We start from the raw sequence: 12,379 nt of genomic DNA on the forward strand, positions 1-12,379 counted from the left end.
GTCACTTCTTATTCCCCTTCCCCATAGCCGTAGGCAACTAAATGTGTGCTTTTCATCCCTGTGGATTTGCTTTCTCTGTATATTTCAAGTACATGGATTTGTACAACTGTGGCCTTTATGTCTTGCTTCTTATACAGTGTCATGTTTTTGAGGCTCATCCATGTTTTATCACGTGATTAATTCCTCTCTTTGGCCTCAGAACTTTTCTTTGTAAGTCCTTAAGATACACACACAGGGAATTCCCTGGTGGTCCAGTGGTTAGGACTCCACCGCCCTCTCTCTGTCAAGGGCCTGTGTTTGATACCTGGTGGGGGATCTAAAATCCTACAAGCTGCGCGGTGCGGCAAAAAGAAAAAAAATACACACACACACACGTGCTACCATTTTTTTTAATGTGGAAGATAGAGTACCAAAATTGCTATTATAACAATTTTATGCAGACAATTCCAGAGTCCCAAATTGCCCCACCAACCCAGAGCTGCAAGCAAGCACAGAGGGCACCAGCCCAGCTGTGCTGCACTTTATCAGAACTCTCCACACCACCCAACCTTTCCAAGACTCTACCAATTTGTGCCACCACCCAGTGGCCAAAGAGGTGACCACCTGTGCAAGGGGAGGGGGGCAGCAGTGGCAAAGGGAGAGAGAGATGAAAGGAGAGACAAGTGGCAAAGCCTACAGCACCGGGTATCCCAGTCTGTCTCACCACCAAGTACTAACTAGGTTCAACCCTGCTCAGCTTCTGAGCTCAGAAGTTGGCAGGTGACTTCATGGTGATGCGGACCTGGATGATGGCAGCCCAGACCAGGCACCCAATACCCCATGCTGTGCAGCACTGCCATGCCAGCTCCACTCTTCAGCCCATGTCAGAGCCCTAGGGCCCCAGCCTCCTGTGAGCAAACTGCTCCTGACACACCCTCAGCCATCTGGTGGCCAGGTCACCATGCTGTGACTCTGAGTTCCCAGGATATTGTTTTCAGAAAGGGTATGTGGCCAGTGTTAACAGGGCCTGAGCAGCTGGAAGTGTCTGGAGGAAAGCCAAGTCTTCTGTAATTCAATGCTGCCCGGACACCGAGTGACAGTGTCCCTCTGATGCCTTCATGGTTTCATCTGGATATTCCACACACACAGCCGTGTTCCAGGCTGGGATTCCAGGGACAGCACTAACAGGGCGGCAGCATCCCCCAGTGACCAACGCCAGACACCCGGCCTCCACCACCTCTGGACGCTCATGTACGCAGCCTCGCTATCACATTCCTTAAGATTAAAAAGAGGGGATCCAAGGCACCGAAGACTTGTCCTACGTCAGGCAGAGGGCTTAGAACTGAAGTCTAGTGACTTCTAATGCTGTCCCCTAAGGCGACGCCATCTGCCAGGAGACACGTCCACCTCCAGGTAATCACAATCAGGCTAGTTCAGTACAAAGAAGGACAGATGTGTCATGGTAGGTACGAGGTGGAAACTTCCTCCCTCTGCTTCTGTTTCCCTACTTGCTGCCGCCCAGGGAGCCCAAGTCAATTCCTCCTCAATATCCTGTGTTCTTATATCATCCTGTTTTGACTCAGACACCACTGGAGGAAGCCTGCCCCTCAACGTATAATTTTCTCAGTTTTGATTAATACAGCCATGAAATATTTTCAAAGTGTTAAAGTACACAAAAGATAAAAATCTACCAGGTCCTTGAAGTTCTACATGAGGTGAGTGTGAAATAAGATCCGTTGGGCTCCTAGTCCTGGAAGGAGGGAAGGAGGAGGAAGAATGAATTAACTTTGGTGAACTTACTCTGCACATGTCGTGTGTTTAATCCTTTTATCTATTTACTTATTTAGTCATCACAGTTTTTCAAGATCCTTTCTCTCTCTGGCCCATTGTCTTCACAGAGCTCACAGGCAGGAGTGTTACTCAAAGCATGATCACACCACTGAGGACGATGGTGTCCCAGATGAGGCCAGAGGCAGCCAGGAGAAGGGGTGTTGTTCAAGAAGGGTTTCGTGGAGAAGGTAATATATGAAGAGGCTCTTCAAGGATGAGTTAACATCTAGCCAAAGACTGGCATTGAGCATGACCCAAGTACAATATCAATGAATGAGTGGATAGATACACTAATGTATGCCATCCCCCTAACACAGACAAGGAGTCCTGGCCGACTGAGGGTTTGCAAACTTGGAAACAGGGCACAATGGGGGATCAGTGGGGAGGAGCTACAGCGTGATACCTGCGTCACTCCCTTTATGTGTCTTGACATATGTGGGTGTCTTGACACCACGATGTCCTGTGTTCTGCCTTCTCAGGGAGGCCTCGTCTGTCCTCTGCTCTGGGATACTGCCTGACATTCCCAGCAACACCTGCCTGTGTGGCCTCAGTGATCCTATATGTAATTGTGCTCATCTCAAGGGGACCCATTGACGAAGGAGAGGGTGGTGGGCAGCTCAAGATAGAAAGGTGGAAGGAGAGAATGACAGAGAGTGCTGCAACAATGGGATCATGGGGTGGGATGCAAGGGGGGAGGATGGGGCAGAGGTCGTGTCTTAGATCTTGAGAGTGGAGCCATCAAGGGGTTCCCTCACTGATAGGGATTCAACAAGAGGAGACAAGGGGTGAACTCAGTTTGGGACCTAGGACTTTAAGAAGCCTAGGGGAATTTCGGGCAGAGATGACAGGTGAGCTACGCATAGGAAATGAAGGTGTGACAGAGGGGCAGGATCAGAGCTTGGACCCACATTAGATGGGGAGGAAGTGGAGCGGGGGGGCCTGAGGACACTGAGGAAGTTTATTAACTGCAGTCATCATGGGGGTTCAGTCCACAGCCTGCTAGTTGTTAACAGAGTGCTGGGCGCAAATTCACATGTTTCCACTTTGAATCCCTGGAGTAGAATTTGCTGAAATAAATCACTGGGATTGAATTTACAGATTGGTGTGATCAACCTCAAGTTAATGAGCTAGGAAAATGAAATCAAGGCTTCCAAATAAAAGCAAAACAGACTGAGCACAAGACAAGTATTCCAGCTAAAAACTAAGACTCTCAAACATGCAGCCCATGGTGACTTCAGGGCCTTTGTACTTGCTATTCTCTGAGCCTAGAACACTGTGTCTTCTACATGTTAGCTCCCTAAACTTCTTCAGGAATTTTCAAAAGTTTACTTTACTTTTCTTTATGGTACATATCACCTCCTGATATTGTGGACCTCTATTTTTTAATCTGTTTTCCCCATGAGTCTGTCACCTGCATGTGAATTGGGATCTCCCTCCACCGATTTCACCCACTGCTGTCCTCTGGTGTCTGGACCAGGTCAGGCACACAGTAGGGCCTCAGTGAATGTGTGCCATGTGCTGGGTGCGTGAGCACTGAATGTATAGGGGGGACAGCTGGGGGTCATAGAGCATTGCCCTAGACTGAGAAAGAAGGGGTCAGAAGGAGAATCTCCTGAAGGTCTTGGTATCTTGCTCTTCTGGAAAATTCTCACTGTTATTATAAACATGCAAAATTAGACCCAGGGAAAGCAGCTGCTGTCCTGATTTGGGGACAGCCCTAAATACGTTATGCTGCTACTTCCCAGAGCTGAGGTCACATAGGTGGGTGTCAGGTCCAAGTGTCTCAGGGACATTTCACATGCTCCTAATCTCTCCTCCCATTGATGTAAGGAACTCCATGTTCAGGACACCTCTGAGGACTACCTTCCAATTGATGGCGGCTGGGCGGAAGTTGCAGCATTTCCAGCCCAGAAAGACCTCATTCCCCTCTCTAGAACTTAAAAAACACTTTCGTCTACCCTCAGTCCATCCAAGCCCCACCCATTCCTCACATCCTGCATCTCCAAGAGAGTTTCTGCATCTTCATTCAGCAAATGAGCCCACACTAGGTGTTCGGGGCTGGGGCTCATCCAGAGACCCAAACCTCATGTGACGAGTCCATGGTCCTCATGTGTGGATAGAGACCCTTCCTGTGGGTGGCTTCTGGGACCACTGGGAGCCTCCTATCTTTCTGTGGTCTCAGATTATGAACCCTGCAAAGCTGAGCCCTGATTGTGCTAACTCCTACCCACCCGTCCCCTCACTCTGAACGTCACAGAGTTGCTCTTGTGTATTAGACAAAGCTCAGATCCTGCTTAGACTCGCAAGGCCCTTAGGAACACAGAGCCAATGAAACAGCAATATTGTCCCTGGATGGTCCCTACCAACCCCATTCTCCTCTGCTTCCCATTGTCCAATGGCCATAAAAAGTTGTTTTATATATTTTGCCCAGTTTCTCAGTGTTTATAGTGAGGACAAGTCCCACACAATTTCCTTCTTCATGGAAGGTTCTGGAATTGTCTTTTTTCATGTGCTTCACCTTCTGGACTCCAAGAGCTCAGGTAGACTGTATTGGACCCTGGCATCTGTTGTCCAGTTGTAGCATTCATCACAGAATCTTCGTGGTGGTTTATCTGAAAGACGCAGCCACCTTCAATTCCTTCCTTCCTTATACAAAACAAGGCACCCCACCCCGAGGAGACAAGTGGTCTGTTTCTCCAAACTCCTACATCTGGCCTGGCCTGTGACTGCTTTGACCCACAGAGAATTGTGGAGGAGACTTTGGACCAGTCCTGAACTGGCCTTAGAGGAGATCTGGTCACTGCCCCTTTCTATACTCAGACTGCTGCTGATACACTGTGGTCCCTGGAAACACAGGCTCTGCTGCGAGGAAACCAAGCCACGTGCAGAGGTCATGTGCACACTTTGGCCCACAACACATGTGAACCCCAGCCAGCCCTGTGAGGGGCCTGCTGGAGCCTCTTGACGACGACGCCCCAGCTGCCCTCCAACTGCAGCAGCACCAGGAGCTCTAAGCAAGAAGCACGCAATTAAGCACAGACAGCCCACAGAACTAGCAGAGAAAATAGTAAATTATATTTCAAACCACTACGTTTTGTAATAGTTTCTTACATAGCAGTAATAAACCCGACTGATTCTAGGACAATCTCTTAAAGCAAAATATAACGCTAAAATAAACTATAAGCTACATTTAAAAAAAAAAAAGGAAAATAAAATTCGACTGAGTAAAATTTTAAAATCACTGGCTTTATTTGAAAATTCATGAATCAGGCAGCATCCAATTTAGGAGATAGAAAGAGCTCTGAGGAGTTGCACAAAATGAAAGACGCTTATAGGCAGAAGGGAGCTGAAACAAGGAAGCTGTACTGGACAAAGAATCCTGTGGGTTTTCACATGGTTTCTTTGCATTAGGGGATGGCAGCGGTCTCCCAGGCCGTTGACTTAGCTAGTGCTGATCAGAGGATTCCTGATTCACTGGATTAAGACCCCGTTTCTGGAGGAGCTAAAACTGCATTTAAGTCGCAGTTTGATGACATTGTTCTTACTAAGCCACTCCTTTGGGTCTGTTGTCTTGATTTTAACTGTCCCCTGAGGGCAGCAACGAGGTTAATCATTGTTGGGTGCTTGTGTTAAGCACAGTGATTGGCATATTCATTCCTCAAATTGCTGATCCAGCATCCGCTGTGTGCCAGGCCTGTGCTGGGGGAAGGGATTCCCAGTCCCCAGGAGACAGAGACTCACCTAACAAGGAAATCACAAAAAGGCGCGTTCCGGGCTGTGATAGGAGCTGCTCATTCAGTGTTTGTGGAGTCTCTACCTCGGGCTCCGCACTGACATGGGCTGTAGGCAGCGCAGAGAATAAAACATACAAAAACAAGAACAATTTTGAAAGAAACAACCCTGCTGCTCCCATGGAGCTGACGCCGCGGAGGGGGACAGACAGTAAGCAGAATAGCCTGTAGAAGGGTTGGCGCTGTGTAGGGAAGGGCAGGCCTCAGGGGAAGCAGGAGAGCGGGGCGGGGGAGGGGCTGGGGTGGCAGAGAGAGGGGACAGCGGTGGCAGAGGAGCCACCAGGGAAAGCAGCTGCTGTCCCGATTTGGGGACAGCCCTAAATACGCTATGCTGCTACTTCCCAGAGCTGAGGTCACATGGGTGGGTGTCAGGCCCAAGTGTCTCAGGGACATTTCACATCCTCCTAATCTTCTCCTTCCAGGGAAGCAGGCCTGGGACCCCGTGAGAACAGTTCCTCCGGGTGGGGCAGCCACAGTGAGTGCTGACAAGCCGGCCCTGGGTGCTGCGCAGGAATGAGGTGGGTGATGGCTGTGACACGTGGGCGGGGGTGGCTGTCACTGCAGATACACAGGCAGGGGACGTGTCTCTGAGGAGGTGACGTTTAAGCTGCGCCCTAGTGTGGACCAAGTTTCTAGGTTCTGTAAACCTGACGGTTTATCTCCTCACGTACACATGCCTGGCACGCCTTGTTCTAGACAACCCTGTGCCAGGTCCGGGTCCCCTTGCCTCGGGCTCTGGGTCCCTCCTCTCCTGTCTCCCTGGATTCAGACCTGCTCCCAGGCCTGCTTTTCAAATGCAAACCAATCCATCCAGAGCCCTCACCATCCACCTCCTCTGTGGCTCTCATGCTCAGGGCCATTGTCTCCCTTCCCTCATCACCCAGACACCAGGGACAGCCCCTGACATCCTACAGGCTAGTCAGTCCTGAATCTGCTCACCCTCCTCACTGTTCCTTCCTGGGGAATCACAGAAAAACACTTGTCCCAAATTCCCCTCGCTCCCTCTGCCTGCTGACCAATGTGCGGCCTTTCCCCTCCTCTTGGGAGCTGCAAGTAACCAACCATCTTTTCAGTGACAGTCGTCTAGTGATCCGTTAGCCTTACTTTACCTCAAATTCCCTATTAATAAACTATTTTTTTAAACCAGTCCCGAAAGAAAAGACACTCTGTAGATAATTAAGCATGAAGAAATAAAGAACAAATGAACTATGAAACTTTTTACAATGTTCTCAATCACTTTCATATTTTATTATATATTAGGCTGTCTTTTCAACATAAAATTGTGGGGTCTATAAGGCTGGAGAGTATATGAGAAGTTACATGGACAAGACCAGACACCTGGGAAGTCCCATACACCTGCACTGGGGAGCTCAGGCCAAGGCTTGAGTTGAGTCCCGCTTTGTGGGTGGATGACGCAATTGGAATTTTTTGGTTTTCCAAATTAAGCTCTTAAATGTATTGGTTTAGCACAGGACTTAGTTCTAAACTCATCTTTCCAGCAACATTCAAGTTACAACAGACGTAAGATGGACTATGCCCTGAGTTATTTATTTAGAATCTGCACGTATCAGCAGGGAAACAGCACAGCACATTTCAAAACAAGCTATCTATTTAGGAGAGCGCCGGGGTGCACGCTCTGGGGGAGAGAACAAGATCGTATCCCCGGAAAATATTAGCTCCAGATTCCTTGTGTTGGGGGCATCCATCTTCACCCAGTAGATTTCCGGAGAAGCGCCTGGAAAGGATATTGCATTGTTGCTGAGCTTGGCTGTCCCCCCACCACCCATGAAAGGGAGAGCTGAAAGTATCAGACAGCTGTGGTCCTTGGAGCAGCCTGACCCATGGGAAGTGTAGAGAGGAGCCCCTTCCAGGATTCCTGTGTTGCTTAGAGTTCAGTACCTGCAACACACTGCCCCCCTCCCCCCCCCCCCACGTAATTATACCAAACAGAAGTTTACATCTCTCTCACATTCTGATCTGGATGCAGGCAGTCCGGGGCTGCTCACTCAAGGCTACTTCAGGAAGCTTCTCTGTCATTCCTGATGATCTGTCATCCTAGGGGAGTTGGCCTCCTCCGGGGTGGACATGGGGCAGGATGGAGCTACAGTTTCAGTGTTTACATTCGTGAAGTAGGACAGAGGGAAAAGGAGAAAGTAAGGCCTGCCTCTCCCATGTAGGAAATATCCTACAAGTTGCACAAATTTCTTTCCTTCCATCTTGGAAGGAGAGCTTAGTCACACAAATAACCCAGCTGCACAGGAGGCCGGGAACATCTGTAGTCTCGGGCAGCCCTGCGCTCAGTTAAATATCGAGTGTTCAGTTGCTCTAGGAGAGAATTGGGCCAGGCCGTTGGGAGCCAAATGGATGTCTCTGCCCCCCACACACAGTTTTCACTGTTTTCTCTCATCACCCACCCACACCCTAACAGAGTTCATGTTTTATGAGAGTTTTTCCAGATAAATCAAATTAATTCATATTTCAGGACCCAGATGAAAATCATTAGGCTGTGGGTGCTTTTCATTAGACTCACTGGCAAATTGCTGGTGGAACTCCGTTACTAACAGTGTTTCTGGCTAGGGGAGGCGACAGGGCAGGGTAGTGGGAGAACAATAGTAACGTACAAAGTGAGAGCAACAGGGTGACAGGCAGAGGCTTCAATCCCCAGGAAGAAAATAAACACAGGTATTCTCCTGTATTCAACCCCCAAAATAATTTTGTAGGGAAGAAACAGCTACAATTAACTAAAATCATATATAAACACTTAAAATTATCCTCCTTAGATTTTCCCATTAGTCAGAATCTCCATAAGTACTTCATCGAGATGTGAAAGTAACTTTATTTATTTATTTATTTATTTTTGTATATCTAACTAGCAAGGTGTCAGTAAAAACTGCAAAGGTAAAGGTGGTGAGGATGCAGTGAGACCAGCACTCTTAGATGCTGGATTGGAAAAATGTATATGGTACCATTTATTTCTGGAGCATGATTTGGTAATATGCATTAAAAATTGTAAAATATTTATGGTGTTTGAACTAGTAATTCTACTTCTGGGAATGCATATAAAGAAAATAATCAGAGATGCTGACAAAGATTTAGGTACAAGTGTTTACAAAATAAATGGAAAGATATTCCATGTTCATAGATTGGAAGAACTAATGTTGGCAACATTTCCATTCTCCTCAAGGCAATCTCATACAGATTTAATGTAATTAAAATAATTAATATAATGTATCAAATTTCCAATGGCATTATTCAGAAAAATAGAAAAAAAATCTTAAGATTTGTGTGGAACCACAGAGGACTCTTAATATCTAAAGTAATCCTGAGAAAGAAGAACAAAGTTGAAGGGATCACACTTCTTGCTTTCAAATTACAATGCAAAGTTATAGTCATCAAAACAGTATAATACTTGCATCAAAATAGACACACAGACCAATGGACCAGAATGGAGAGCTCTAAAATAAACCTCTGCATGTACAGTCAATTAATGTCTGACATCAGGGCCAAGAATACTCAATGGAGAAATGATAGTCTCTTCAATAAATTGTGTTTGAAAAAGTGGCAGCCACATGTAAATGTATAAAACTGGATCTGTATTTTATACCCCTCATAAAAATCAACTGAAAGTGGATTGAAGAAAAATTTAAGATCTGGAACCACAGAACTCCTACAAGAAAGTATAGGGGACTGGCTCCTTCACACCGGTCTTGGCAATTTTTTTTTTTTTTTTTGGATTTGACACCAGAAACAAAGACAGCAAAAGCCAAAAGAAACAGGTGGGAGTACATAAAATTAAAAGGTTTCTACACTACAAGGGAAACCATCAACAAAGTGAAAAGGCACACTATGTAATGGGAGAAAGTCTTTGCAAATATCTAATAAGGGGTTAATATGCCGATTGTATAAAAACCTAGACAAGACAATAGCAAAACAACAATAACAAAAAGAAACACAATTTAGTTAAAAAATGAGCAGAAGAACTGGATAGATATTTTTCCAAAAAAGACATGCAAATGGGCAACAATACATGAAAAGATGTTCAACATCATCAATCAGCAGGGAAAATAAAAATCAAAGCCATGGTGAGATATCACCTCACAGCCGTTAGGTTGGCTGCCCTCAAAAGCACAAAAGAATGAGTGTTAGCTAAGATGTGGAGAAAAGGAAATCCTTGTGCACTTGTAGGTGGGAATGTAAATTGGTGCAGCCACTATGGAAAACAGTATGAAGGTTTCTTGATTATACCATGATAAATCTGAAAAAAATCTATTTTAAAATGAAAAGCAAGAGCAAAAAAACCAAAACCACAGGGCTTGTGGGGAAATGGGTTTAAGGCCCAATACTCAAAAACTGTCATTGGTACATTAAAAAATAAGACCCTGCTAGGAACTGAATGTTTCTGTCCCCTGAAAATTAATATTTTGAAGACCAATTCCCAATGTGATGTTATTTGGAAGTTATGTGATGTTACTTCAGGAAGTAATTAAGTCAGGAGGGTGGAGCTCTCATCAATGGGATTAGTGCCCTTATAAAAAGACACCCGAGAGCTTGCTTTCTCTGCTCTTCACCCAGAGAATACCTCTCCAGGAAACAGCTCTCACCAGACAAGTGCTGCCAACTTGATCTTGGACTCCCCAGCCTCCAGAACTGTGAGTAATAAATGTTTGTTGTCAAAACCACCCAGTCTATGGTATATTTGTTACAGCAGCCCAAACTAAGACAAACCCTAATAAAAATGGTAGTGTAATTATATGTGCTAAATGGTTAAATATTTACCCACAACAAATATGGCACTTTATCCTGAAAAGGGCCTGCAGTTTGCTGGTTAATCTGGGTGTCATAAGGGTTTCAGCTTGTGGGTGATTGTGAAGCAGTGAGAGAAGGGTGATTTGAAATCCAATAAAAAGCTGTAACGTCTGATGTGAGTGGGGTAGCTGTTTGAGGTGTGTGCAAGTGTGTGTTTTGTGTTTTTCCACCTGGCTAGGTTCCTCTGGGTGCAGCTGTGCATCCATTCACCAACTGTTTCTCTGGACAAAATTACATGTGAACACAAGTGAGATTCAGAATATGTTCAAATTGTTCCCTGTATGTCAGGCATGTTAGAGCAATACCTTATTGCAACTCTGACAATGTATGTATTTAAATATCTTCATAGACATTATGATAATGCCTGAAAAATGTTATGTCAGGAACATGTGCAATATAGTTTAACCATTTCCTTGTTATTTAGATTGTAGATTTAGGGCTCTTCACAATTTTTCCATCTTAAAAGTAAAATATTCGAATACCTTTTCTATGTAAAAACACGTGCCCATATCATTTTACCCCGTTAGTAGTAGAATTCCAAAGATGGAATTACAAGAGGTTTATTAACAAATCTTTAAAAACTGCTTTCTAGAAATGTACCAATTTATGTATGTGGCTGTTCACCACTTTTGATTTAATTGTGCCATGTTTTGAAAGTTTTCCTAAAGGTAGAAAGGATTGTATTATTTTTCACTTGTGAGATCAATGTTTTATGTTTGTATTTTTATTTAATCAAAGGAATTTTCTGTGCACATCATTCATGTGTGAGTTTCAGATCTGTTTTATTCTTTGTGTTTAAATCAATTTGTATTAATGTTTTAATGTTAAAAATATTAATATACAAATATTAACCTCTTGAAGTTTCACATTTTTATGTAATTTTTCTTCTATCCTTTTTATGTTTCAGATTTTCCCATCTAGAAATCATATATATATATACATATATATATAAATAAAACCCTGTTTAAATTTATTTCAAATTTATTTTTATATATGGTTTTGAGTGAAGATGTAAATACTTTTTAAAGAAAACTAACTACCCAGTTTTTCATCACCACTTATTGTATGGTCCATAATGGCTTCTATTGATTGTAATACATTTATCATATAGGTTCTCATTCTAGAATCTACATTTAGGGTAACGCTAGTCTCAGCTACGAATTGGCACTTGTCATCTACCTCGACAAGGATTAAATCATGCGCTGGTGCAGCTGCTTCAGCCACTGACCTTCAACACCCCCTGAAAGGAGTTCAGGGTGGAGAGCAGAAATGAGGCCATCTGTGCTCTGGCAGGACAGCTCTTCAGAGAGTTAGATACTTTCAGGAGAAGAGTTTAGGAGCCCAATTCTTGTATCCGCTCATATCTAGAAAAACACTAAGATCTTTCATGGTGAGGTCTGCTCCTCGAGACTAGCAGTAACCTTCACGAGACTAACAAAAACATTCTGCAAAAAATATATGTACTCGATTGCATGTACTCCCCCTTCATCAAAATCATATATATACGGACCTTCCCCCTGCCTCTTTGGAGCAGTTTCTCAGAGCTCTCTGAAATGCTGTCTCCTGGGCTACAGTCCTCATTTTGCCCCAAATAAAACTTAACTTGCAGCTCTCACGTTGTGCATTTTTTTTAAGTCGACACTAGTTTATCTTTTTCTGTATTGGAATCACACTCTTAATTTAGCTTTATATATATAATTAGTAAGGCACGTTTCACTCATTCTTTTCAAAGAAATTTCTAGCTTGACTTTCAGCTAAATCTTATTCACATTCTTAACAACACAGTAGGATTTTGATTGGAAGTTTATGAGAATTAAAATTGAGAAAGGGAGATATCTCTATAATATTTGGCGTTCTACAGAATCATGGCATTTTCTCTCTCTCTTTTTTTTTTTTGGTCTTTTTAAATGGTATTTTGTAAATTTGATTTTTTTCTACTTATTCATTCTCTATATTCCTTTAAAATATGTTTA

The 12,379-nt window shown here is 44.2% G+C and overlaps 1 long non-coding RNA gene across 1 annotated transcript; it reads left to right on the plus strand.

Moving 5' to 3' along the window:
• Nucleotides 1–5,571: 5,571 nt before the first annotated feature.
• LOC133083686 (uncharacterized) lies at nucleotides 5,572–10,250 on the plus strand. The gene is made up of 3 exons (XR_009699229.1): nucleotides 5,572–5,751; nucleotides 6,023–6,118; nucleotides 10,173–10,250. It is a non-coding gene; the product is annotated as an uncharacterized LOC133083686 (long non-coding RNA).
• Nucleotides 10,251–12,379: the final 2,129 nt, after the last annotated feature.

The sequence above is a fragment of the Eubalaena glacialis genome, unplaced genomic scaffold (genome assembly GCF_028564815.1).
Source record: "Eubalaena glacialis isolate mEubGla1 unplaced genomic scaffold, mEubGla1.1.hap2.+ XY scaffold_56, whole genome shotgun sequence".
Classification (NCBI taxonomy): Eukaryota; Metazoa; Chordata; class Mammalia; order Artiodactyla; family Balaenidae; genus Eubalaena; species Eubalaena glacialis.